At 37.6% G+C, this 27,666-nt stretch overlaps 1 long non-coding RNA gene across 1 annotated transcript; it reads right to left on the minus strand.

The window, feature by feature from the left end:
• Nucleotides 1-16,651: 16,651 nt before the first annotated feature.
• On the minus strand, nucleotides 16,652-27,650 carry LOC129143922 (uncharacterized). Its single transcript, XR_008547871.1, has 3 exons — nucleotides 27,400-27,650; nucleotides 24,546-24,603; nucleotides 16,652-18,614 (listed from the first exon to the last, which is right to left on the minus strand). It is a non-coding gene; the product is annotated as an uncharacterized LOC129143922 (long non-coding RNA).
• Nucleotides 27,651-27,666: the final 16 nt, after the last annotated feature.

A 27,666-nucleotide genomic window follows, 5' to 3' on the forward strand; every position in this document is an offset into this window, starting at 1 on the left:
GAAATTTTGAAGTTTTAGGTTCTACATTTAGATCTCTAATTCACTTTTAGTACATTTTTATGTGGTATAAGGCATGAATAACCATTGACAGTTTAGCCATAAATCTTTGCATGCTATATTGTAGTGATTCTTCTTGGGATTACAAAATATATCCTTGATTCTTCACAGACTACTTAGAGTTCATTTTGTACCCCTTCCTATAGAACCAGCCTAGAAACACCAAGATTTCATTTTGGCATGCATGAATTTTTATGCTATAATTGATATATATGCATTACATATTCATATGATATAAAATTCAAATACAATGTCATAGTTTTGTATAGTCATGTGTTTAAAAAAAATAAAAAAGATTACTTTTCTGTGTATCATATTTTCCTATTGCCAGTGTTATTCATGCCTTCCTGAAAATTTCGGTTTTTTAACTACCTTTACTTTACTTCAGCCTGATGGAATTACTTTTAACATTTCTTGGAGAAGATTTGTTCTGCTGACAATGTTTGCATTGTTTTTAATGTGCTATTAGCTGCCTTTCATATCTTCATTCCTCTGTATGTGATGTGTCACCTTATTTCTTTTTACTTTCTAGAGTTTCATTTTATCTTTGGTTTACGTGAATTTAACTATTTTGTGCCCAAGGTGATGAATTTATTTTATTTATCCTGCTTAGGGGTTGTTTAGTGTATTATCGCCTTCCTCTGTGCATTACTTAAATGATGATATTCTCAGAACTCTGCTTGGACTCTATTTTCATCTCATTTTCAGAGGAAACTCAGCCTTTCAAAATAGCAAGTTACCATCTGTGTGTTGATAATTCCAATATCATTAACATTAGCTGACATATCTCTCTTCTTTTTTATGATTGTATGTTCAGATATTTTTTTCCACAGTCTTTATCAGGCATCTCCTTTGTGGCCAGCACTTTTCCAGGACATGTATATAAAATCTTTGAAAACAGACTGAAGAACATAAACAGACACTTCTCAATAGAAGACGTATTAACAGCCAGCAAATATGTTCAAAAATGCTCATTATCACTAATCATTAAAGAAATGCAAATCAAAACTATGAGATACCTTCTGGCACCAGTCAGGTGGCTTTTGTTGAAAAGTCAAAAAATAACAAATGTTGGCGAGGCTGCAGAGAAAAGGGAATCCTTATATGGTGTTGGTGGAAATATAAATTGTTCCAGCCACTGTGGAAAGCAGTTTGGAAAATTCTCAAAGACCTAAGAGTTGAACTACTATTTGACTCAGCAAACACATTACTGGGTACATACCCAAAGGAAAATAAATCATTCTACCAAAAGCACATGCACCCATATGGTCATCATACCACTATTTATAATAGCGAAAACATGGAACTAACCAAGCTGCTCATCAGTGGTGGACTGGATAAAGAAAATGTGGCACATATACATAATGGAATACTATGCAGTAATAAAAAAAATGAAATTATCTCCTTCACAATAACATGGGTGCAGCTGGAGACCAACTTCCTATATGAACTAGTGCAAAAACAGAAAACCAAATATCACATTACTTTCGCTTGTAAGTGGGAGCTAAACATTGAGTACACATGGAAATAAAGATGGAAACAATAGATACTTGGGACTAATAGAATGGGGAGAGGGAGGAGAGAAAAGACTGTAAACTACCTATTGGTTATTATGCTTACTACCTGGGTGACAGGTTCAATCAGATCCCAAACTTAAGCATCACACTATATCCCTTTGTAACAAATCTGCACATGTACCACCTGATTCTAAAATAGAAGTTGGATAAAGGAATGAACACCAGATTCTACTTAATGGGGTTCACATCACAGTTGGAGAGAGAGAACACAAACAAACAAATACAAGCATAACTGATGAGATTAACTAGTGAGCATAATGAAAACAAAAAGGAAATTTGCCAGAGATTTATGGAAATGAAGGGTTTTAGCTAAAATAGCCTGAGAAGGCTTTCTGCACAGTCAACATTTAAAATGAAACCCAAATTCACATCTCTTCACGGAACTCCCCCTCTTAGGTATCAGATTGCCTATTTAAGAGCTCCACTTAGATGTCTAACTGTTACAGTAGGTAGGTAGTCAGACATAAGCAAGGCAAAAGAATCCTCCATCTCCCAACCCACCAGGAATGTAAGGAGACCATTAGGTGATGGTCAGTCGGTTGTTAAACTATCTGTCTAGAATAATAATTGGTCACAACTGGTGCCAGGGAAAGGAAGTCGCCCAAAAGATTAAAAAAAAAAAGAAACCTAAAACTGATGATCAGCAGCTCCTGATAAGATCTCAGGAGTTAGGTGAGTGGGCTCAAGCATGTGCACTAAGAGGTGAAATGGCAGAATTTAACTGGTGACACTCAACTGATAAAAGAAAACATCTCAAGTAAGCACGCATACAACTTCAGCAAACACATTGGGCATGCAGCCCCTCCCGTGTGCTGGTAGGCCACTGCACATGCAGACAGCCCACCCCAGGGAAAGAATCAGGGGAGAAGAGATGCAGCTTCCTGGAAACATGCCAGCATATAAAACCCCAAGTCAAATGTCAAACCGCACATGAATCTCTCAAGTCACCCTCTTGGCCCTCTTCCAAGTGTACTTCCCTCCATTTCTTCTCTAAAACTTTTTAATAAACTTCCACTCTTTAAAACTTGCATCAGTCTCTCACTCTGCCGTATGCCCTGCAGTCAAATTCTCTCTTCTGAGGAGGCAAGAATTGAGGTTACTGCAGACACATACAGACTCACTGCTGCTAATATACCTATTGGATACTTAGACATTCAATACTAACTATCTGATTTTTACCTAAATATGTTTCTTCTACAGTCTTCCCCAGGGTCAAGGCCATCTTTTCATTTTCTCTGGCCACTGAAAGAATTAGTGACCCTGTCAGATCTTGCTTTTATATGTTAGGTGAGATTAGGGAATTTTTTGGTCTAAGTCCCAGCTTCGAGTAGTTGCTCCACCTTTATGTGCTCCCCAGTACTCTACGGAATAGGTCCTTTAAAGAACTTCAGATTCATCTCTTTCTGCAGTTCCCTTCCCTCTAGGCCTCTAGAGTTTTGCAAACTCTAGCTATCTTGGTCTCCCTAGACTCTCAGTTGTCTCTTCAACTAAGGGAATCTGCTAGGTTCTGTCCACCTTCCCTCTCTCCACGCTCTGTCTTGGAAACTCAAAGGCAGTAAATTGGAGTGATTTGTAGTTTTTACTTCATTTGTTTTCTGTCTCTTGGGATCCGTCCGTCTCCTTTGCTGCTTCTTGAAATCCATTATTAAATATATTTCTGCATTTTTTTTACTGTTTTGGGAAAATAATATATCCTATTCTTACTATTACATCTTGGCTGGAGGTGAAGCCTCAATTTGCATATTAACAGAATTCAAGATACTGACCAGCAGGGAAGTACCCCTCAGGGAAGATCAAGAGCAGCTCTTTCCTGCAGCAACCAAGCACAGATCATGCTCAGGGCTGTTCCTCAAGCATGTGGATGGCAGCATCCACTTAGCTTTCAGACAACTCTTCAAAGCAAGAGCGGCTTGCTTCAAAAACCTCAGGGGGATGATGAGAATGTTAAGGGGGAACAAGAACACGATCACACAGGACTTACTCAGAAAGATTTTACTGCATTGCCTTTGTAATCATATTCTAGTTTGATCATAATCAAATGTAAAAATAGAAGCAGATTTAATTAGTGTGACGAGTTGGATATAGGAAAGCAAGAGTTCTATGTCTGAATCATATTTTCTTTCTTACTAGATGATATGGTTTGGCTCTGTCCCCACCTAGATTTCATCCTGAAATATAATTCCCATATATAGGAGGAAGGACATGGTGAGAGGTGATTGAATCATGGGGGAGGATTATCACCTTGCTGTTCTCATGATAGTGAGTGAATTTTCATCAGATCTGATGGTTTAAAAGTGTGGCACTTTCCCCTTCACTTTCTCTCTCTCTTTCTCCTGCTCCACCATGTTAAGACATACTTCCTTCCTGTTTTCCTCCCACCATGACTGTAAGATTCCTGAGGCCTCCTAGACATGCTTCCTGAAGGGCCTGCAGAACTATGAGTCAATTAAACCTCTTTTCTTCATAAATTACCCAGTCCAACATAGTTTTTATTGCAGTGTGAAAATGGAATAATACAGAAAATTGGTATCAGGAGAGAGGGGCACTGTTATAAAGATACCTGAAAATGTGGAAGTGATTTTGAAAAAGGCTAATGGGCAGAGGCTGGAAAAGTTTGGAGGACTCAGAAGAATACGAGAAGATGTGGGAAAATTTGGAACTTCCTAGAGATTTGTTGAATGCTTGTGACCAAAATGCTGATGGTGATATGGACAATGAAGTCCAGGCTGAGGTGGTCTCAGATGGAGATGAACCACTTATTGGGAACTGGAGTAAGGGTCACTCCTGCTAGACTTTAGCAAAGAGAGTGGTGGCATTTTGCCCTTGCCTTATAGATCTGTGGAACTTTGAACTTGAGATAAATTATTTAGGGTATCTGATGGAGGAAATTTCGAAGCAGCAAAGCATTCAAGAGGTGACTTGGCTGCTTCTAAAAGTATATGCTCATATATGTAACAAAAAGATGGTCTGAAATTGAAACTTATATTTAAAAGGGGAGCAGAGCACAAAAGTTTTGAAAACTTTGCAACATGACCATGCAGTAGAAAAGGAAAACCCATTTTGTGGGGCGAAATTCAAACTGGCTGCAGAGATTTTTGAAACTGAAGGGAAGTCAAATACTAATAGCCAAGACATTGGGGAAAAGGTCTCCAGGGTATTTCAGAGATCTTCGTGGCAGCCCCTCCCATCAGAGGCCCAGAGGCCTAGGAGAAAAAAATGGTTGTGTGGCCCAGGCCCAGGGCCCTGCTGCTCTGTGCAGCCTTGGTTTGTGGCACCCTGCATCCCAGCTGCTCTAGCTCCAGCCATGGTTAACAAAAGGAAAGTAAACCTTGGGCTATGGCTTCAGAGGGTACAAGCCTCAAGCTGTAGTTGCTTCCACATGGTATTGGGCTTGTGGGTACACAGCAAGTAAGAACTGAGGTTTGGGAACCTCCACCTAGATCTCAGAGGATGTATGAAAATGTCTCAAAGTCCAAGCAGAAGCCTGTTGCAAGGGCACAGCTTTCATGGGAAATATCTACTAGGGGAGTGCAGAAAGGTAATGTGGGGTTGGAGTTCTCACACAGTCTCTCCACTGGGACATTGCCTACTGGAGCTATGAGAAGAGGGCCATGGTCCTACAGATCCCAGAATGGTAGATCTACTGACAGTTTGCACCATGCACCTAGAAAAACCACATGCACTCAGTACCAATCTGTGATAGCAGCCACAGGGGTTGTACCCTACAGAGCCACAGGGGCAGAGCTTCCCAAGGCCTTGGGAGCCCACCTCTTGTATCAGCATGTCCTGGATGTAAGACATGGAGTCAAGAGAGATTATTTTGGAGTTTTAAGATTTAATGACTACCCTGCTGGGTTTTGGGCTTGCATAGGGCCTTTAGTCCCTTGGTTTTGGCCAATTTATCCTTGTTGTAACAGGAACATTTACCCAATTCTTGTATCCCCATTGTATCTTGGAAGTATTGTTTTCTTTTCAAGGCTCATAGACGAAAGGGATTTGTCTTGTCTCAGATGAGACTCTAAACTTGGACTTCTGAGTTACTGTTGGAATGAGTTACATATTTGGGGGACTGTTGGGAAGGCATGATTGGTTTTGAAACGTGAAAATGACAATTTTGGAGGGGCCAGGGGCAGAATGATATGGTTTGCCAATGTGTCCCCACCCAAATCTCATGTCATATTGAAGTTCCCAAGTATCACAGGAGGGGCCTGGTGGGAGGTGATTGAATCATGGAGGCAGATTTCTTTCTTGCTGTTTTCATGACAGTGAGTGAGTTCTCATGTGCTCTGATTGTTTAAAAGTGCGACACTTCCCCCTTCCATCTCTCACTTTCCTGCTCTGCCAAACTAAGATGTGCTTGCTTCCTCTTCACCTTCTGCCATGATTATAAGTTTCCTGAGGCCTTCTAGCCATGCTTCCTGTATAGCCTGCAGAACTGTGAGTCAATTCAACCTCTCTTCTTCAAAAATTACACCGTCTTGGGTAGTTCTTTATACAACTGTGAAAACAGACTAAAACACCAGATATAATAATAAATTAATTTTTATAATCCTTCATATATCCAACTATAAAATGGAAATGAGATTAATAGACACCTACCAGATCAAATATGAGAACTAGGCACACTGATGGATAATATGTTTTATCTCTGACACACAATTTACACTCAACATAAAATAACTAGTATAATTATTCTTAAGACACACATGTCTAGGCTGTAGTTCTAGAAATAGTAACAGAAGTCATTTCTCCTCCTTTGAAAATTAAATAAAAGCACAACTATAAGTTATTAATGAAATTGGTAATATATTAGTGATTTTATTATTTTGTAAAATATAAAAGGTGAATAAAACTCTACACAGTAACGTGGAACCATGTTAAAATGTAATATAATCAAAAATTTTAACATGGTTTGTTCATTAGAAACGTGTGAAATAGCTGGATAAGAATGAGGCATGAGCCAGGCACAGTGGCACATGCCTGTAGTCCCAGCTACTTGGGTGCCTGAAGCTGTAGGGTTGCTTGAGCCCAGGTGTTAGAAGCCAGTCTGGGCAACATAGAAAGATCCTCACTCTTAAAAAAAAACAGAAAAAAAGGTATCCTTTGTATCCTTCAACCAAGAGAATCCAATTATCTTATTTTTGACAAGTAGGATTCATTTTTCTTTAATAGAGATCATTTCAGAGCAGTTTTAAGTTTAAAGCAAAATCAAGTAGAAAGCACAGAGTTTCTGAAGTCCCTGCCCCAAACACCTACAGCCTCCCCCACTATCAACATCTTATATCACAGTACTACATTTGTTAAAATCAATAAATTTGTATTTACACATCATTATCACACAAATGTTTATACTTTACATTCAAGTTTACTCTTTCACATTCTATGAATTTTCACAAATCTTTAATGACATGTATTCACAGTTGTGGTATCACACAGAATAGTTTCACTGTCCTAAAACTCCTCTATGCTCCACCTATTCATCCCCTTCTAACCCTCAACCTTGGAAAGCACTCATCTTTTTTACTGTCTCATAGGTTTGCCTTTTCCAGAATGCTATCATACATTATATAGCCTTTTAGATGAACTTATTTCATTTAATAACATACATTTAAGGTTTCTCTATATCTTTTCATACAGTTCACTTCTTTTTAGCACTGAATAACATGGCATTGTCTGGATATACCACAGTTTATTTATTCATTCACCTCTTGAAGGGTATTTGGTTGTTTCCAAATTTGAGCAATTTTGAATAAACGTGCTATAAACATCTGTGAGCAAGTTTTTATGTTGATAAAAGTTTTCAAGTTGTTCGGGTAAATAACAAGGAGAGCAATTACTGGATCGTATGGTAAGAGTATATTTAGTTCTTTAAGAAACCAAACCCAAGTGACCATATCATTTTGAATTCCCATCAGCCACATATGAGAGTTTGCTCATATGTTGGTCCACATCTTCACCAGAATTTGGTATTAATGTTTTGGACTTTAGCCATTCTGATAGGTTTGCAGTTAGCTGTCTCTTGTTTGAAATTGCTACTCCCTAATGACATATCACATCAAACATATTCTCATATGTTTATTTATCATCTTATATTGCCTTTGGTGTGGTGTCTGTTCAGGTATTTTTGCTATTTTATAATTGGGTTGCCCATTTTTTTATTGTGGAATATTACGAGTTCTTTGTATAATAGCCCTTTGACATGTTTTTTCAAGTATTTCTCCACATCCTATGATTTGTTTTCTCATTCTTTTGACATTGTTTCTCACAGAGCAGTTTTAAATTTTAATGAAATCCAGCTCAGCAATTATTTGTTTCATGGATCATGCCTTTTGTGTTGTATGTGAAAAGTCATTACCTAACCTAAGGTCATCTAGATTATCTCCCATGCTGTATTTTAGGAGTTTTACCTTTAAGTCTGTGATCCATTTTAAGTTAATATTTTGAAGACTGTTATGGTCTGAGTCTAGATTTCTTTTTGGCATGTGAATGCCCAGTTTTCCAGCATCAATGGTTGAAAACACTATCTTTACTTCATTGTATCACCTTTGCTTTTCTGTCAAAGACTATTTGACTATATTTATACAGCTCTATTTCTGGGCTCTTGGTTCTGTTCCACTAATCTATTTTTGTATTCATTCACCAATACTACACTGCTTTGATTATTTTAGTCTTGAAGTCAGGTAGTGTCAGTTTTCCAGTTTTGTTCTTCTCTAATATTCGGTTGGCTCTTTGAAGTCTTTTGTCTCTCCATATAAACTTTAGAATCAGTCTGCCAATATCCACAGAATAACTTACTAAAATTTTGATGGGGATTGCACTGAATGTACATATCCATTTTGGAACAAGTGACATCTTGACTATATTAAATCTTTGAGATCTTCTCCATAGACAGTTATGTCATCTGGAAGTGATATGCTTTGGATCTGTGTCCCCACCAAATCTCATGTCAAATTGTAGTGCCCAGTGTTGGAGGTGGGGCCTGGTGAGAGGTGATTGGATCTTGGAGGTGAATTTCTCATAAATAATTTAGCACCATCCCCCTTGGTACTCCCCTCACAGTAGTGAGTGAGTTCTCATGAAATCTGGCTGTTTAAAAATGTATAGCACCTCCTGCTTCTATCTCTTCCTCCTGCTCTGGCCATGTTCGGGGTTCCCTTTGCCTTCTGTCATGATTGAAATCTTCCTGAGGCCTCCCCAAAAGCAGAAGTTGCTATACTTTCTGTATAGCTTGCAGAACCATGAGCCAATTAAACCTCTTTTCTTTAAAAATTACTCAGTCTCAAGTATTTCTTTATAGCAATTTGAGAATAAACTAATACAGCAATCAAAGAGAGTTGTATTTTTTCCTTCTCACGCTGCAGACCTTTGATTTATTATTCTTGTCTTATTGCATTAGCTAGAACTTCCGGGATAATGTTGAAAAGTAGTAGTGAGAAGAGACATTCTTGCCTTGCTCATAGTAATACTTTGAAAGAAACATTCTAGTTTCTCACCATTAAGTATAATATTAACTGTAGGGTTTTTGTAGATATTTTTTATCCATTAGAGGAAATTCTCCTCCATTTGTATTTGCTGAGATTTTATTTTTTAAATCATAAATGAGTGTTGAGTTTTTCAAATGATTTTTCCAAATCCATGAACGTGATTACATAAGTTTTATTAATTGTTTATATGAAGAATTACATAACCAATTTTCAAATGCTGAGCCAGCTTTGCATACCTGAAATAAAACCAACTTGTTTGTGGTCTGTGATTCCTTTTACATAATGTTAAATTTAATTTGCCAATATTTTGTTGAGTTTATTTATTTTTTGCATTCATCTATGTTTATAAGAGCTACCAATATGTAGTTTTCATTTCTTTCAATGTCTTTGTCTGGTGATGGTATTAGGGCTATGCTGCCCTCATAGAATGAGTTAGAGAGCATTCCTTTTTATTATGTTTTGCTATAATTGGTATAGAATTGGTATAATTTATTTCTTAAATGTCTGGTAGAATTCACCAATGAACCCATCTGGGCCTGGTGCTTTCTGTTTTGTAAAGTTATTAATGATTTATATAATTTGTTTAAGAGATATGGGCTATTTATATTGTTTATTTCTTCTTGTGTGAGTTTGGCAAATTATGTCTTTCAAAAAAAGATTGCTTTCCTATAGTTTATCAAATTTGTTGGCATAAATTTGTTCATAATACTTATTATTATTTTTGATGTCAAGGGATCTGTGGTAATGTTCCCTTTTTTATTCAAGATATTGGTAATTTGTGACTTCTCTGCTTGTAATTTAGTTAGCCTGAATAGAGGCTTATTTTATTAACCTTTTCAAGAACCAGCTTTTGGTTTTGTTGTTTTCCTCTATTGGTTTCCTGTTTTTAATTTCATTGATTTCTGCTCTAATTTTTCTTTTCTTCTGCTCATTTTGGTTTTAATTTGCTCTTCTTTTTTTTTTCACTTCCTAAGGAGAAAGATTAAATTATTATTTTTTATGTTTCTTTTAAAATATGTGCATTCAATGCTATACATTTTTCTCTAAACATTACTTTTCCTGCATCCCACAAATTTTGATGTTACATTTTTATTTTAATTCAATTTAAAATATTTTAAAATTATTCTCAATTTTTTTAATTTTAATTTATTTTTTGTGGATACATAGTAGGTGTATGCATTTATAGAATATGTGAGATATTTTGTTAAAGGCATATGATGCATAATTATCACATTAGGGTAAATGCAGTATCCACTACCTCAAGCATTTATCCTTTCTTTCTGTTACAAACAATCCAATTATCCTCTGTTATTTTAATGTATAGTAAAGTATTATTGACTGCAGACATCCTGTTGTATAATCAAATATTAACTTATATTCATTCTATCTAACTTTTCTTTTGTTAAACCATAAACCATCCTCCTCCACCCCTTGAATTTTCCTTTTGATTCATGTATTCTTTTAAAGTCTTGTGTATAATCTCTAAGTATTTGCAGATTTTTTTAAGTTATTTTTCTGATATGTATTTTTTGTGTCATTCAATTGTGCTCTAAAAGGAGACATTACTTCTATTCTCTTAAATGTGTTATTGTATGTTTTATGAGCAGAGTATGATCACAGGGGAATATTACATGTGAGCCTGAGAATAATGTGTACCCTAAACAAAGTAGTAAATAGATGTCAATCCAGTTGATTGATGATGCTCTTCAATTCAAGTATATATTTACTGATTTTCTACCTGCTGGCTGGATTCCATCATTTCTGATACAGAAGTATTTAAGTCACCAACTATAATAGTGGATATGATTTGGATCTGTGTCCCTGCCTAAATCTCATGTCAAATTATGATTCCTAATCATGGAGGTGGGGCCTGGTGGGAGGTGACTGGATCACAGGGACAGTTTCTCATGAATAGTTTAGCACCATTGGTATGATTTGGCTCTGTGTTCCCACCTAAATCCCAACTGCAACTGTAATCCCCACATGTCAAGTGAGGGACGTGTTGGGAGGTGATTGGATCATGGGGACAATTTCACCCATGCTGTTCTCATGACACTTCATGACACTGAGGGAGTTCTCATAAGAGCTGGTGTTTTTTTTTTTTTTTTTTTTAGATGGAGTTTCACTCTTGTTGCCCAGGCTGGAGTGCAATGGCGCAATCTCGGCTGACTACAGCCTCCACCTCCTGGGTTCAAGTGATTCTCCTGCCTTAGGTTCTGGAGTAGCTGGGATTACAGGCATCCATCAACACGCCCAGCCAATTTTTTGTATTTTTAGTAGAGATAGGGTTTCACCACGTTGGCCAGGCTGGTCTCAAATTCCTGACATCAGGTGATCCACCCATCTCCCAAAGTGCTGGGCCACCATGTCTGACCGAGATCTGATGGTTTTTAAAGAGGCAGTTTTCCCTGTGCCCTCTCTCTCTCTCTCCTGCTGCCATGTAAGATGTGCCTTGCTTCTCCTTGGCCTTTCACTATGATAGTAATTCTCCTGAGGCCTCCCCAGCCATGTGGAACTGTGAGTCAATTAAACCTGTTTCCTTAATAAATTATCCGATAGTTTCTTTATAGCAGTGTGAGAATGAACTAATACAACCATCCTCCTGGTACTGTCCTTGTGATTATGAGTGAGGTCTCATAAGACCTAGTTAGTTAAAAAATGCATGGCACCTCCCTATTTCTTTCTCTTGCTCCTGGTCCTGCCATGTGAGACATCTCACTCCCCTTTTGCTTCTGCCATTATCGTGGAAGCTTCCTGAAGCCTCTCTAAAAGCAGAAGCCAGTATGCTTCCTGTACAGCCTGCAGAACCATGAGCCAATTAAACCTGCCTTTATAAATTTGATAGTCTCAGGTACTTCTTAACAGAAATGTGAGAATGAACTCACAGTGAATTCATCTATTTTTCCTTGCACTACCATTAGCACTTTTCTTTTTATATTCTTTCCCTCCCACTCTTTTTACACACACACACACAAGAACACACACATATGCACACACATAGAAAATCTAAATTTAATAATCAAAATTTAGCCCCAATGCATCTTATATTATTCAGCAATGTTAAGGAAAGCTTATAAGATGATTACGGAATTATTTTCATATAAATACAAATAATTTTGCAATTACATTATGTCAAATTAAAATAAATTAATAATCTAATTTAATTGTGTTGCATTGTTGTACAGTTGGCTATACAAGATAAATGAAATGCATTGATTTCTACTTGAAGACTTCAATTTGATCCTGCATATATTGAATAAAGTATGACTTAAAATTTTATGCTCACATCATTCATCCAACAACAAACAATGGCTTACTCTGTTAAAATGAAAACATTGAGGAATATGAAAATAAGTTAAGCTGATATTTTGTCTAGAATTAAGAATGAAAGCAAAAATAGTTGTTTTATCATCATATGGACAAAACATAGGAACTTGGCATGAAATTTTCTGTTATTATTAAAGCTACAAAATTTTTATACCACAAAACATTATATTACTAATACACACAAAGGATAGAATTATCACTTTATTTATACTGCTTTTGAATGAATAGACTAAAAATATGTAAATGCAATTTAATATGCAATGCACAATGTAACTAGAATTTTAGGTTACTCAAATTTATGAATACTTTTATCCGAGATCATTATTTGCATTTAATAATCTTTCCATTTTGTTTTAAGATATAAAGTCTTAGTAATACCACTTAAAGGAAACACACCATAAAATGATAATCATTGGAATAAAAGCATTTTCTCATTAAGAAAATTTTTGCATAAAATTATATATTACTATGTCAAAATATATCTTTAGCATTATAATATACGCTTCTTTATAAGTTATTATGTATAACATGGGGACAAATTCAGAAAATTCATTCTGTGTGATTTTCTTCCTCACTAGTAAATCAGAGCTGAATGCTAATGCTGTTCCAATTGAAATGTTTTCTACTTATATATGTTTATCCCTTCAGGGTAGCATGACAATATTGATACTTCAGTCATTAATATAAATAGATTTGTAGCACCAAAAATTTAGATTCAAACAGGATACACCTACCTGCTCATGGTTTATAGTTTACTTGTTGTTTGATTTGTTGACTCATACAATATCTATCTTTAGAAAGACCTTAAGGAAGTTCATATTAACATACACAATGAAATAAGACAAAATATAATAATTCAAGTGGATCAGAAGAGTGGCCTATTTTTTCATTTGCATGCCCCATTATGTGTTCCTTGATACGATTACATTGTTTTAGTCAAACATTTTTATTTGAGGACAAAAAAAATTGGATCCATCAAAGATAGTCTAAGCCACATGATACTGAATGATTTAGAATTTCAGCTTGAGACATTCTGGACATCCATATAGGTATGCAATTTCAGCAATTTTCCATCCAGCAGACACATTTCACATAAGACCACCATCCTATTCTTACATGATTCCCCTTTGTAGACTGTTTACCTTGTTCTGGGGGTGTCTTCATAATTACAAGCTCACACAGAAGACATGGCATTTATAATACTAGTATTGTGGAAGCTGGGAAAATGCTGACTAGAATGCTAAAACAGTCTGGTGTGGGACTAGCATGCACCTGTCACTCAAGATAAATGGCCATAAGCACCACAAGCAATGAAGGTGAAAGCCCACAGCCTTGGGCCAGACCTCTGTTATATTCACTCTCTCAAGGAACTGATGTAAGAAGGACTTAATCAAAGGTAATTTATGGCAACTCACAACCTCTTGATTTGTTCTATTTGGTAGCATTTTAAATTACAATCAATGAAATTATAGTCAATTGTTTTATAAATCTCCATTACTTTCACAAATTTACTTGTTTTGTAAATATGTAATTTTATGCCACTTCTCAAAAGTGAGGCAAAATAAAAATTTTCAAAGGATAAAAATTGTCAATCTTGACAAGTAAGTCATTTATCCTGGTCTTCACCAAAATTGATAGGATGGATGAAGCCCAGAAAACTCTGTTAAACCTCTGCCTTCCTCAAATTCTATTGTCTGCTTGTTGCAGGAATATTCTTTAGTTCAGCTAAACAGGGGTCCTTGTCCCATAGCCATGAAAGTTTAGGCTCGCAGGTGGTTTGAAGGGTGTGTAAAGCAGAGTTTTATTGGGTGAAAAGGAAAAAAAAATCGGGGGGAAACAGGGACTCTCCACAAGGCCAGAGTTCCTCTAGAGCTTCCTGCCTCGCAGTTTGAATCCCAGGTCCCACACAGGAAGAGAAGGCGCCAGGCTCCTCCCTGCTGCAAATTGCATGAACTTCTGTGGCTCCACCCCAGTGTGCATTCCTCCCAGTGTGCAGGCTGGTTCGAGTTTCTCTGGGGACCCCTTACCACCTGGCTGTCTGACATTCACTCAGTCACCTTATGACTCACCAGAGGCTTAAGGGGTATTGGATCTGTGCTACCTCCCAGGGCCACTAAACCAGACAACTGGTACTTATGGAACTCTGGGTCCACTGTCTAAATAAGTAAATAGATAGGGAAGTTAGAAACTGTGATGTGTCTTATAAAGCAACAATGACTGTCCTAACCTGATGTATCAGACTGGCCGCTTTCCCATCCATAATCTCCTCCCTGTGCTATAGAAAGTGAAACTGCAGAGCCTCCATACAGGCTCCAGAGCCACTCTTGGGTTTGAAGTCTCTGGTAATCTCTGCATGTGACCTTGGGCAATTCACTGAGCCTCCCTGTGCCTCAGTTTTGTCATTTCTAAGATGGGCACAATAAATAGTATCCACCTTCTCATGTTACCATGAGGATTAATGAGTTAATGTATTTACCTGCTTAGAATAATAGCTGACATCAGGATGAGTGAGCTGTTGTTACTTACTATTTTCACCCATGGGAATTACAGATTCTGACATTTATTTTAAAGAGAAAAATTTGGAGAAAAAAGAAAAGCAATCAGTTAAAAGGCAATGACTTAAAGCACACAATTTTGGAACTAAGAGAACCCTAGATACTATCTGATACAAACTTTTCATTTTCCAAATCAAACATAGAAACTATTTGTTTTGTGCTGAATGCGCTCAGTAAATTAGCAGCAGGGCCCAGCTGGGATCAAAAATGTCTATGGCTGGGTCAATGGGCTCCCTGCTGTACTGCAACCTCACTCTATAGAATCTCCTTCCAGAATCCAAGTGAGGAATTTATTTGAAAACCACCAAGCAAAGTCAGAATAGACCAGGTTTACAGCATGTACATTCTGATGGGCTAACTTTCTTATTTTTCTCTCCTATAACTCATTTTTTAAAAAATTTCTAGTTTTCTACCTCCAAAGTAAAGCAGGAAGAATTACTCGTTATCAGCTGTTCCAAGTGTGAAGAGACACTAAGTTGTCTACAAACATCTTCTAATCCTCAGCCTACAAAAACAAAAGGCCATCTAAATTATTAATCCTCAAAGTGGTTACCCTCCACAGCACACTAAATTGTCAAAAGCCTATAAATGGCACAAAACAGACATTCCTGTTTTTGCCCAATGGGCAAAAACAGGTTCTCCAACTGTTAAGAATGGCTTTTAGAAAAGTCTCTCAAACACCAGGACACACATAAAAGCAATTACACCAAGGAAATAGTTGGAATTGGATGTTCTAGTTCTCATTCTGGCCATTTACCAAGAGAGTTCTAAATAAAATGGGCATGTATCTACACAAAGAAGATTGGGAGATACATCAGAATTCCCTCCAGGGCCCAGAAAGCTCTGCCCTTTAAAAGTCAGAGAAATCCTTTTGCTTCAAAGGAAATAAAAGTTTATTCATGTGTACCTAGAGGCAGACGGCTGAGGGAAAGGAATTAATATGTGTAGGTGTGGCCTTCCCGCATTCTGATTACTAAAATAAGCTTGGGACTGAATGGAAATCTAGCTCTTATCCCGGGTATACATATCTTGGAGGGTTTTACACCCACCATTTTCAGGGTACAGTTAGCCTTTGCTTCCCAGACCACTGCCAAGGCATCCTTTGGTGTCTGGGCACACACTAGCCAATGGCTTTTTTCCTCCCTCCTCAGCCAAATCAAGCCTCATTCATTCCTATTTATTTTCCAAGATGGAGTAGGGGTTTCACTTCTTCCAAGTCATGTTTTCTGACTCTCAGTGGAGTAGGTTGGGGGTGCTCCTGTGTGAGGCTCTGCTCTCCCCTCTGTGCCTTCATTGTCTTGCCTGTCTGCCCCTCCGAGCAGCAAAACTGCTGGCGCATAGGATCTGAGTCCTTAATCTCCGTCTCCCTGGCACCAAGCATTAGTCCTGTGGCATAACAAGTCTTCAGTGGATATTTGGTGAAGTTTTTAATTAATTAATTAAAGCCCAGCCTTTTCTGCCATCTGGAAAAGCATATATACGTATATACCCTCAAGCACATGCATGCTGAAGCCAACTTTTATTACCCACTGAAGAAAGAGTATTAGAATGGGAGTGAGGGTGTTTCCAGTGGAAGGTGTCTAGGTTTTTGGCATCTTGAACAAAGAATTGAACAAAATACACCAACAAAGCAAGGAAACAATGAAGCAACAAAAGCAGAGATTTATTGAAAATGAAAGTATACTCCTCAGGTGTGAGCAGTTCTAAGCACAGGGGCTCAAGAACCTGGTTACATAATTTTCTGGGGTTTAAATACCCTCTAGAGGTTTCTGTTGGTTACTTGGTGTACACCCTATGTGAAGGAAGAGGATGAAGTAAAGTTACAAAGTCGTTTACTTGGCATGTGCCCTAAGAAAATGGAGAGGATATTTCCTGTCATTGCTGAAGTGTTTTCATTTGATTTAGTTCTAGGAAATCAGCGTGAATCTGCCTTATGTTCCCTGCCTCCAGACCCTATTCTCCTTCCTCAAGGGAGAACCACATCCTAAGGATAACACTTAAATCTACTTCATTATATATTAAACAGAGATGAATCAGGCCAGAAAGAACACTAGCAGATGAGGTTTGGAGCGAATCAGAGCTAGCAGAGAACTGTTCTGCAAGACACATAGCTGCTCCCAGCCTGGGAAGTGGAAGGCAGAAGCAACACAAATAAGGAACTTAACACAAAAACTGAAAGAAACCAGACTCCAACCGTGAGCCATTTGGAAAACTGTAAGTACCCAGAGTTTCTGAGGGAGATAAACTGCCTTTATACACTCCCACCAGGGAACCTGGCAATCCAGGCCATGGGGGAAGTCCTTAACCCTACCCAGCACTGGAGCTGATTTAGAGAGTGGTGGGAGCATGTAAGAAGGAGCGGCACTGGGATGTTCTTTGTATGCACTCCCAGGCTCCAGTGGATATGGAGGGAAGCCATTCCTGATCCAACCTCACAGGGGATCTTTTGGAAGTCTGTCAGGTAACTCAGGTGGTGGTCACATGTTAAAAGCAGCTCCCAATTGAGATTCTAGATATAATCCAGAACCAAAGGGGAAGTGGGAAGTAGGCTGTAAACATGGGCACTGGAGCTGAATGTCCCTGCTTGGCTGGCTGAGCAGAAAAGGCATGGCCTAAAAGCCAAGGATTCGGTCTTCCAGGGGAAGGCATATGGCCTGGGGAAGTTTTGAGTTCTGAGTGCAAACTGCCTGGAACATAGCTAGCTGCTGCTAGAGAAACATTGAGATTGTGAGACCTGCTTTGCCAAGTGTATGGGAGCTAGGTGGGTGATATGGTTTGGCCGAATCCTCATCCAAATCTCATCTTGAATTTCCACGTGTTGTGGGAGGGACCTGGATAACAAAGTGCCTAGGAAGAAGAAAACTTATGCGTGTCCTGAACTATCACCACTGCCTGCATCATCCTGGCTAACCAGGAGGTCCTGAGTCTGTCCATGTGACCAGTTCATTACTACTGGCATTTGAGACTTCCTGGCATTTGAGAAAGCCAACACACTAAGGCTGTTTATAACCAAGGAATCTTACAGAGTCTATGTTACTCCCCTGTCACCCCATAAGAGCTGGTGCTTGTTCCCACTGCTGGGAGACTTGAGGACAGGTCACATCACTGGATCACTTGCAAGCATTCCCCAGCACCAGCCTGGAGTGTTGCATTCACCCCATGGGGAAGCTGGACCCAGAGAAGCAGTGGCATTCACAGTAGTCTGTTCTTCAGGGATTCCTACTCCTAGGGGAAGGGGGAGTACACCACATCAAGGGACAAAAAAATACAGACAGCAGGACTTGAGTCCCAGAACTTTCTGCTATGGAAAGCATCTTTCAGCAGAGGCACAAGTGCAGTGCTGGGCTCAGTGTGGAAAGTCTATGGCCCTACTTCAACAGTCAGGCAACCCTGGTGCTTGAAAAGGGTCTTGGAGAAGGTGACTTCTTGTCCCCCTTGCCCACCACTGCAGACAGAGCTAGGACTTCTCTCACAGGACCAAGGCTTAGGTACAGCTATAGACAGCCCTTCTGAAACACTTCAGGGTCAGTGCATCTTCACAGGACTCCCCTCCATGTTCAGAGTTGCACAAGGGGTTGAGTCACAGTGCTGCTTTACATCTAACATCAACATTCCTGCAGATAAAAGGAGATGCCTGTCTCAGTTGAAGAGCTGGAACACTGGGTCAGGAGGGTGACTCAGAGGTGGATCATTTTTCTGCTGGCCTGGAAAGGAAGCTGAGTTGGCTCCCACACATCCCCCCTGAAAAGATTTCAGTGTATTTCAATTGAGAGCTCCCCCAGCTGCCTCTGTCAAGGCTGGGACCTCTGCCCACCATTGGGTATTGCATTTACCCACCTGATTTAGCCACAGATGTTTTTTATCCATGGACACCTCTCTTACTGGCCTGAAGCCTGAGCTGTTCAACACAGCAAATAAAATACTGGGGAAAAAATAAATAAATAAATGTACACCCCTGGGGAATAAGATAAGATTCAAGAGGCCTCTGCCATTTCAACCCCACAGAGGACAGTGAATCTGCCCCACACTAACCACATTGTTATTACAACCAGCATCTGAATAAGACCTCATACAGAGACTCTTTATCACCAAGGAACTCATACATAATCTTCACCCCGAAAGCACCCAGAGTTGAATTAGGTTACAATAAAGGATACTCATGAAAGTCATATCTTCAAGGGAGAAAAAAAAGAAATTAAATAAAAACAGATGAATTAAAAATAAATTCAAAAATAACTAGAAAAAATAGTCCACTCAAATGAAAAGAAGAAAAATAATTATGGCAATATAAAAAAACAGGGTTCTATAATACCCCCAAAATATCATGAATGAATAGCAATGACTCCAAACCAAGATGACACCTTTGAAATATCAGATAGAGAATTCAAAATGTTGATTATTTAGTTACTCAAGGAGGTACAAGATAAAGGTGAAAGCCACCATAAAGAAATTATAATGTGAATAAAATATGATTCATATTCAGGATATGAATTTAAAAAATCTAAAGGATAGATGTTTTAAAGCAAAGCCAATCAGAAATTCTGGAAATGAAAGGCACATTTAGGAAAATGCAGTTGGAAAGTTTTAACAACAGACTAGATCAAGTAGAAAAAATAATTTCAGAGCTTGAACACATGACATTTGAATTAACCCAATCAGACAAAAATAAAGAAAAAGGATTTCAAATAAATGAACAAAGTTTCAAAGAAATATGGGATTATATATAACAGCCAAATCTAAGAAACACTGATGTTCCTGAGGGAGAAGAAAAAGCAAAAACTTGGAAATTTCATGTGAGAAAATAATTGAGGAAAACTTTTCTGGCCTTGCTAGAAATTTAGACATCCAAATACAAGAAACTCAACTCCTGGAAGATTCATTGCAAAAAGGACATCACCATGGCAAACAGTCATGAAGCTATCTAAAGTCAATATGAAGGAAATAATTCTAAGTGCAGTGAGACAAAAGCATCAGATAACCTATAAGGATAAACCTATGAGATGAACAGCAAACTTTACAAACCAGATGGGACTGGAGTCCTATGTTTAGCGTACGTAAACAGAGTAACTGTCAGTCAAGAATTTTGTATCCAACAAAACTAAGTTGTATAAATGTAGGGGAAATAAAGTCTTTTTCAGACAAGCAAATGCTGAGGGAATTTGACATTACCAGACCAGCCCTAAAACAAATGCTAAAAGGAGTTCTACATTTTGAAAAAAAGCTCAATATGCACTAGAATAGAACCTCTTGAAAGCACAAAACTCACAGGACTTATAAAAAAGTAACACAATGAAGAAAACAAAGTATTTAGGTAACAATAGATATCATGACTGTAACAGTATCTCACATCTCAACATTAATGTTGAACATAAATGATCTAACTTAAAAGATACAGATTGGCAAAATGGACAAAAATAATCACAAACCAAATATCTGCTGTCTTCAAGAGACTCACCAAACACATAACGATTCTTATAGACTCGAAGTTAAGGGGTAGAAAAAGATATTCCACACAAATGGAAACCAAAAGTGAGCAGGATTAACTATTCTTAGATAAACCAGACTTTAAGGCAACAGCAGTAAAAAAAAAAAAAAAAAAAAAGACAAAGAAGGTCATTGTGCTAAAAGGAAAGTGTATAATGCTAAATGCCAACATCAAAAAGTCGGAAAGATCATAAGTTGGAAACCTAATGTCATAACTCAAGGAAGTAGAGAAATAAGAACAAACCAAACTGAAAGCTAGCAGAATAAAAGAAATAACAAAGGTCAGAGCAGAACTAAATGAACTGGAAACAAAAAATACAAAAGAACAATGACACAGAAGGTAGTTATTTGAAAAGATACAAAGATTGATAGACTATTAGCTATATTAACTAAGAAAACAGAAGATTTAAGTAAGCCTGATTAGAACTGAAAATGAAGACAGTACAACCAACACCACAGGCATAAAAAAGATTATTTGAGCCTGATATGAACACCTCTATATACACAAACTAGAAAATCTAAAGGAAATGGGTAAGTTCCTGGAAACATATAACCCCCTTACATTTAATCAGGAATAAATAGAAATCCTGAACAGACCAATAGCAAGCAGTGAGATTGAATCAGTAATAAAAAATATTGTCAGCTAAAAAAAGCCCAGGACCAGACAGACTCACAGCCAGATTTTACTAGAAATTCAAAGACGAATTGGTACCAATCATACTGAAAGTATTCCAAAAGATTGAGAAATAGGGAATCCTCTGTAACTCATTCTATGAAGCCACTCTCATCTTGATAACAAAGTCAGGAAAGGACATAACAAAAAAAGAAAACTACAGACTAATATCCCTGATGAATATAGATGCAAAAATACCAGCAAACCACATCCAACAGCACATCAAAAAGATAATTCTCCATGATCAAGTGGGCTTTATCCTGAGGATTCAGGGATGGTTTAAAATACATTAGTCAATAAATATGATTCATCACATAAACACAATTAAAACAAATAACTACGTGATCATCTCAATAGACACAGAAAATGCATTCGATAAAATTCAGCATACCTTTATGATAAAAACCTCCAATAAACTACGCATAGAAGGAACATACCTCAAAATCATAAAAGCAATATATGGCAAATCCACAGCCAACATCATATTGAATAGGGAAAAGTTGAAAGCATTCTGCTTAAGAAATGGAACAAGACAAGGATGCCCACTTTCACTACTATTCAACATAGTACTTCAAGTCATAGCCAGAAAAATCAGACAAGAGAAAGAGAGAGTATCCAAATTGGAAAAGAAGTAATAAAACTATCTTTGTTTGCCAATTACATAACCGTGTGCCTAGAAAACCCTAAAAACTCCTGCCAAAGACTCTTAGATCTGATAAATGAATTCAGTAAAGTCTCAGGTTACAAAATAAGTGTATATAAATTGGTAACACTGCTATACCTCTACAACAACCAAGCTGAAAATCAAATGAAGAACTCAATTACTTTCACAATAGCTGCAAAAATTAAAATACCTCAGAATATACTTAACCAAAGAGGTGAAAGATCTCTGCAAAAAGAATTATAAAGTACTATGAAAGAAATCTGTGAAGGAAATCATAGATGACACAAATACAACTACATCCCCTGCTCTTGGATTAGAAGAATCAGTAATGTGAAAATGCCATACTGCCCAAAACCAATCTACAGAGTCAATGTAATTCCTATCAAAATACCAACATCATTTTTCACGAAATTAGAAAAAACAATTCTAAAAGTCATATGAAATCAACAAAGAGCCCAAATAGCCAAAGCAATCCTAAGCAAAAGGAACAAATCTGGAAGCTTGAAAAATCCTTCAACTTAAAATTATACTACGAGGCTATGGTTACCAAAATAGTTTGATACCGGCATAAAAGTAGATACATTTGCCTAACAGAATGGAATAGAGGACCCAGAAATAAAGCCAAATACTTCCAACCAAGTAATCTTTGACAAAGCACACAGAAACATAAATTAGGGAAAGGACACCCTATTCAATTCATGCTGCTGGGGAAATTGGATAGCCACATGCAGAAGAATGAAACTGGATCCCCAACTCTCACCATATAAAAAAAATCAACTCAAAATAGATTAAAGGCTTAAATCTAAGACCTGAAACCATAAAATTCTAGAATAAAACCTAGAAAAAAACACTGCTGGATATTTCCCTAGGCAAAGAATTTATGACTAAAATCCAAAAAAAATGCAACCAAAACAAAAATAAATAAATGGAACCTAATTAAGCTAAGAAGCTTCTGCACAGCAAAAGAAATAATCATCATAGTAAATAGACACCCCACGGAACAGGAGAAAATATTTGCAAACTCTGACAAAAGACTAATATCCAGAATCTACAAGGAACTCAAGCAAATCAGCAAGAAAACAAAACCAAATCGTATCATCAAAAAGTGGAAAATCACATGAATAGACATTTCCCAAAAGGGGACATACAAGTACTCAACAAATATATGAAAAAAAAATACTCAACATCATTAAGCATCATGAAAATGCAAATTAAAGCCACAATGAGATACCATCTTAACCCAGTCAGAATGACCATTATTAAAAAATAAAAAAAAATAGATGTTGGCATGGATGTGCTTAAGGGGGAATGCTTATACACTAATGGTGGGAATGTAAAGTACAACCTCTATAGGAAACAGTATGGAGATTTCTCATAAAACTAAAGGTAGATCCACCATTCAACCCAGCAATCTCACTATTGGGTATCTACGCAAAGGGAAAGAAGTCATTGTATCAAAAGGATAGCTGCATGTGTATGTTTATCACAGCACAATTCACAATAGCAAAGATATGGAACCAAGCTAAGTGCCCATCAACCAATGAGTGGACTAAAAAAAATGTGGCATATATACACCATCGAATACTGCCATTCAGCCATAAAAAAGAAGAACATAAGGTATTTTGCAACAACTTGGATGGAGCGGGAGGCCATTATTGTAAGTGAAGTAACTCAGGAATGGAAAACCAAATACTATATGTTCTCATTTGTAAGTATGAGCTAAGCCATGAATACGCAAAGGCACACTGAGTGGTATAATGGACACTGGAGACTCAGAACAGGGAAGGGTGGGAGGAGGTTAAGGGATTAAAAAACTACATACTGGGTATAACATAAACCACTCAGGTGATGGGTGTACTACAATCTCAGACATCATCACTATACAATTCATCCATATAACCAAAAACCACTTGTACACCAAAAGCTATTAAAATAAAAATATATGTTAAAAATATAAGTAAATAAATAAATAAAGGCATATTTTTAAACTATTCTAACAAGCAGGAAATGACTTGTAAAACACCTCATATTAAATTACATTTTATAGGTTTTTTACCAATCTGGGATTGACTAACCAGTACCAAAGGATCAGGAGAAAGAACGTGCCATGGAAAAGATATGTCCCCAATACACAAGAAGACACAAACATAACTGTGGCTCACACATAAACTGTAACAGCTACATCTCTATTATTGACGCCACATGCTTGCCAACATTGCCTATGTTAATCATAGAGATAGCTACAAGGGGTGAGAGAATCAATGCTTGAGAAACCCACGTTAGGCCAGGTGTGGTGGCTCACGCCTGTAATCCCAGCACTTTGGGAGGCTGAGGTAGGCGGATCACAAGGTCAGGAGATCGAGACCATCCTGGCTAACATGGTGAAACACCGTCTCTACTAAAAAATACCAAAAATTAGCCGGGCGTGGCGGCGGGCGCCTGTAGTCCCAGCTACTCAGGAGGCTGAGGCAGGAAAATGGTGTGAACCCGGGAGGTGGAGCTTGCAGTGAGCTGAGATTGTGCCACTGCACTCCAGCCTGGGCAACAAAGCGAGACTCTGTCTCAAAAAAAAAAAAAAAAAAAAAAAGAAACCCATGTTAAATGCTGCTTTACAATAATACAAAGCATCCATCCACCTATAGCAATATATACAGGCTTCCCTACAAGTGTTGCCAAGTACCAAACATAGAGAAGTAAGATATATTAAATTTCAGAACTACTTACCGTGTCCATTAAATCCACGTAGATGTATTTGGGAGCCCAGTCTATGCTGTTTTCTTGCCTGAAATTAAAAAGTGACTGTTTATTCTCACTATGGACCCAGATTACAGTCCTAGTTCCCAGCACAGCAACAGGAGCTGAATAAAATTGCTTGAGGAATTAATACCAAGAGAAATTTTACAAGATAAAATGTAAGCTTGAAATAAATGCTATGTCTTTATGGTATGATCATTAAAATGACAATTTTTACATAGACCATTAAGTGCACCTAATGAACACACATGTGGGAGGACGCACCTGTGCAAAGTCCTCCCTCACAGTCAGGTACGTGCAGAGAATATCAACTAGGAGACACAAGCCTCCATTCCGAAAAAAAACAGATGTCACCACAGGGCTTCCGAAGCAATGCTGGCAATAAGAGATGGTTTTTTTTACAAACTAAATGTTGTGTGTTGTAACAGAATTTTTAAATACATATTTTTCTCACGAAGGTCAGTAACGATGGTGTCTCCAGTAGTAATTCAGTCTTCTGAAACTAAGATAATTTATGCTCAATTCTATTGCCATGCATCTGCTCATCACCTTTTGTAAGGGTTGGGGATCACAGCCTTCTCCTCCATGCACAACCCTGCACCACTCATGAAGAGCTGGTCAGAGGGCCTGGAGGCCAGAGCTCTACTCTGGCACCCACCTTGCACTGGAGTGCAGCAGATTTCTGCACTGAGCACCTCCTAGTGATGCTGAGAAAGAGTGAGGCACCTTGGCCCTGGTAGTCTACTGGAAAAACCTCTGCTGGAAGCTCCTGAGGTGTTTGAAACAGAGGTTTGCATTCAAAGTGAATACTGGCAAGGGATGAAGATGACTAAAAATGTCAAATATGAAAGCCAGAGTCATCTTTACTGGTACTGTTATAAAACTGGTGTCTCACTAAAGTCAGAGCAACACGTATACGTATATACATACGTATAAATACGTAAATTTATACATATTTAAGTCTAAATGAGAGTCCCAGGAGAGGATTCATCTAACTCATGGTTGCAATAATTTTGGAGGAAGTCAGGGCCTCACTTTCACTTGTTTCCAGGTGAAGTGAATCATTAAAACATTTCTTTTTTACAATGATGACTCCTCTAGGACCCCTCACCCACCTCCCACCACCATCCTCCAAGTCCATGTGACAAGTTTTAATAGCATAGCAGTGACTAGATTTCCCGAAATGGGATCTACTGACTCATGGACAACAGATGAGAACCCTGTCATCTCAGTCTTCTGTGTAAAAACATCATATATCTCAAAAAAGACATCCGTTGAAACATATTTAAAATATAATAGAACCACTTGGTAGGAAAAGGCTACTTTCCTGCAATATTGTCATTACTAAATTTTTCAGGTAATTTACTTTTTTGGTTTTGGTTTTGATTTTTATTTGGTCAGGATGTGCAACAAGGTCGTTCATTTAGTATTCAGATTTCTGATGACTGGAGAGAGATAATATTTTTATTTTTCATATCCATTTCTTTATGTTTTATGAATGCCCATTCATATCCTTTGTCAATTATTTATTTGTTGCTTTTGCTACTTTTTCCTGTATCAATTTTTAGAACCCTTTGTTAGGTGCATGTAATAAACATTTCCTCCCAATTTGTTCCTTCACTTTCTTTGTTTATTTTGATTGTTATTGATTCTAGAAAATATATAATTTTATTGAGTTAAATTTCTTATGCCATTTATGCTTTTTAGTCTTTTGCTTTCAGTGTTTATGTATATATTTAATTGTGCCAAGTTTTAAATAGTATTGTCTTCCAGTATTTAATGCATCCTTAAAATATTTGTATGCTGTTAGGTGTATATTTTTTCCATTGGAATATGGAATTAGTGCAATATTTTTATTGAACAGTAGATATAATATTATGAGACCATGCAGAGATCTCATACATATATTAAAAACTTTGGTCTTTACATCCTACAAGCCCTGAAAAATCGTTTAAAGTTTTTATTAGAAGAAAGACATGCTGAAATTTGCTTTTAAATCTAAAATACCATTCTCCATGGAGTGCGGAAAACAGATTACAGGATTAAGAACACACGTGTTGTTAGGCTGGACTATCTCCATGTTTTTCTCTGGCATTAAATGCCATCATTCTAAGATGAGAGTCTCAAAAACTGGCTTTTTTTCTTTCATATGAGTTACATGAAGTTAACCAAAAGTTACATTCTGTGGAGACACTTCAGAAAATGCTATTAAATTTTCCAAACATGCAAAGAACAGTTTTGAATTTGTAAGATGTCAGACATTCCAAAAGTCTAAGAAGTAAGGGCAAATTTAAAATTGGGTCCCGTATCCAATAAAAATGTCTGTATTCTGTGTATAACGCTTTTCGGGATTATGAGATTTCAAGAAAGTTTACGTGACAATTGCAAAGATCATATTGTGTTGCAGATACATTTAGGATCTTTATGACCCAGGTGATTGACATGTATATGTACACATTATACATATGTGTACATATTTTCCAAAATACATATTTCCCAAAACTAAGAATTTAAATAAAGGGTATTTGCTGAAAGGATGGGGGTTGTGTGGGTGAAAAAAGTATTCTCATTAGTTACAATTCAAAATGGCTTCGTTAATTCTCAAACACACATTCTCCCATTTGGTCAATTATGAAGTGCTGTTCTGTTTATTGCTGTATACCAGCTGAAAACTAAAAGGATTAAAACAACAATTTGTGATTGCCTTTCACAGTTCTGGAAGTTTATAGTTCAGTTGGACATTTCCCTCTTGGGTTCCTCCATCAGTTTACAGGTAGACTGGGGCCAAGGCTGGAAACATCTTAAGGCCTCTTCACCCATGTACCTGACATCCAGACTGAGAGGTTTGGAAAAGCTGGGGTAGATCAGGCAGGCACCTTCTCCATGTGGCCAATTTGGGATTCCTCAAACCATGGTGCTCTCAAGGTAGTTAGGCTTCTTATTTGGCACCTGGATTTTTACAGAGGGGGTGGTCTAAAAAAATCACGGCAAATGTTCCACAGGGTCACAGAAGCTTCCTATAACTTAGTCACAGAAGTCACACAGCATCACCACCACCACATTCTCTTGGTTACAGAGGGCCGGCCCAACT

The sequence above is a fragment of the Pan troglodytes genome, chromosome 4 (genome assembly GCF_028858775.2).
Source record: "Pan troglodytes isolate AG18354 chromosome 4, NHGRI_mPanTro3-v2.0_pri, whole genome shotgun sequence".
Taxonomy (NCBI): Eukaryota; Metazoa; Chordata; class Mammalia; order Primates; family Hominidae; genus Pan; species Pan troglodytes.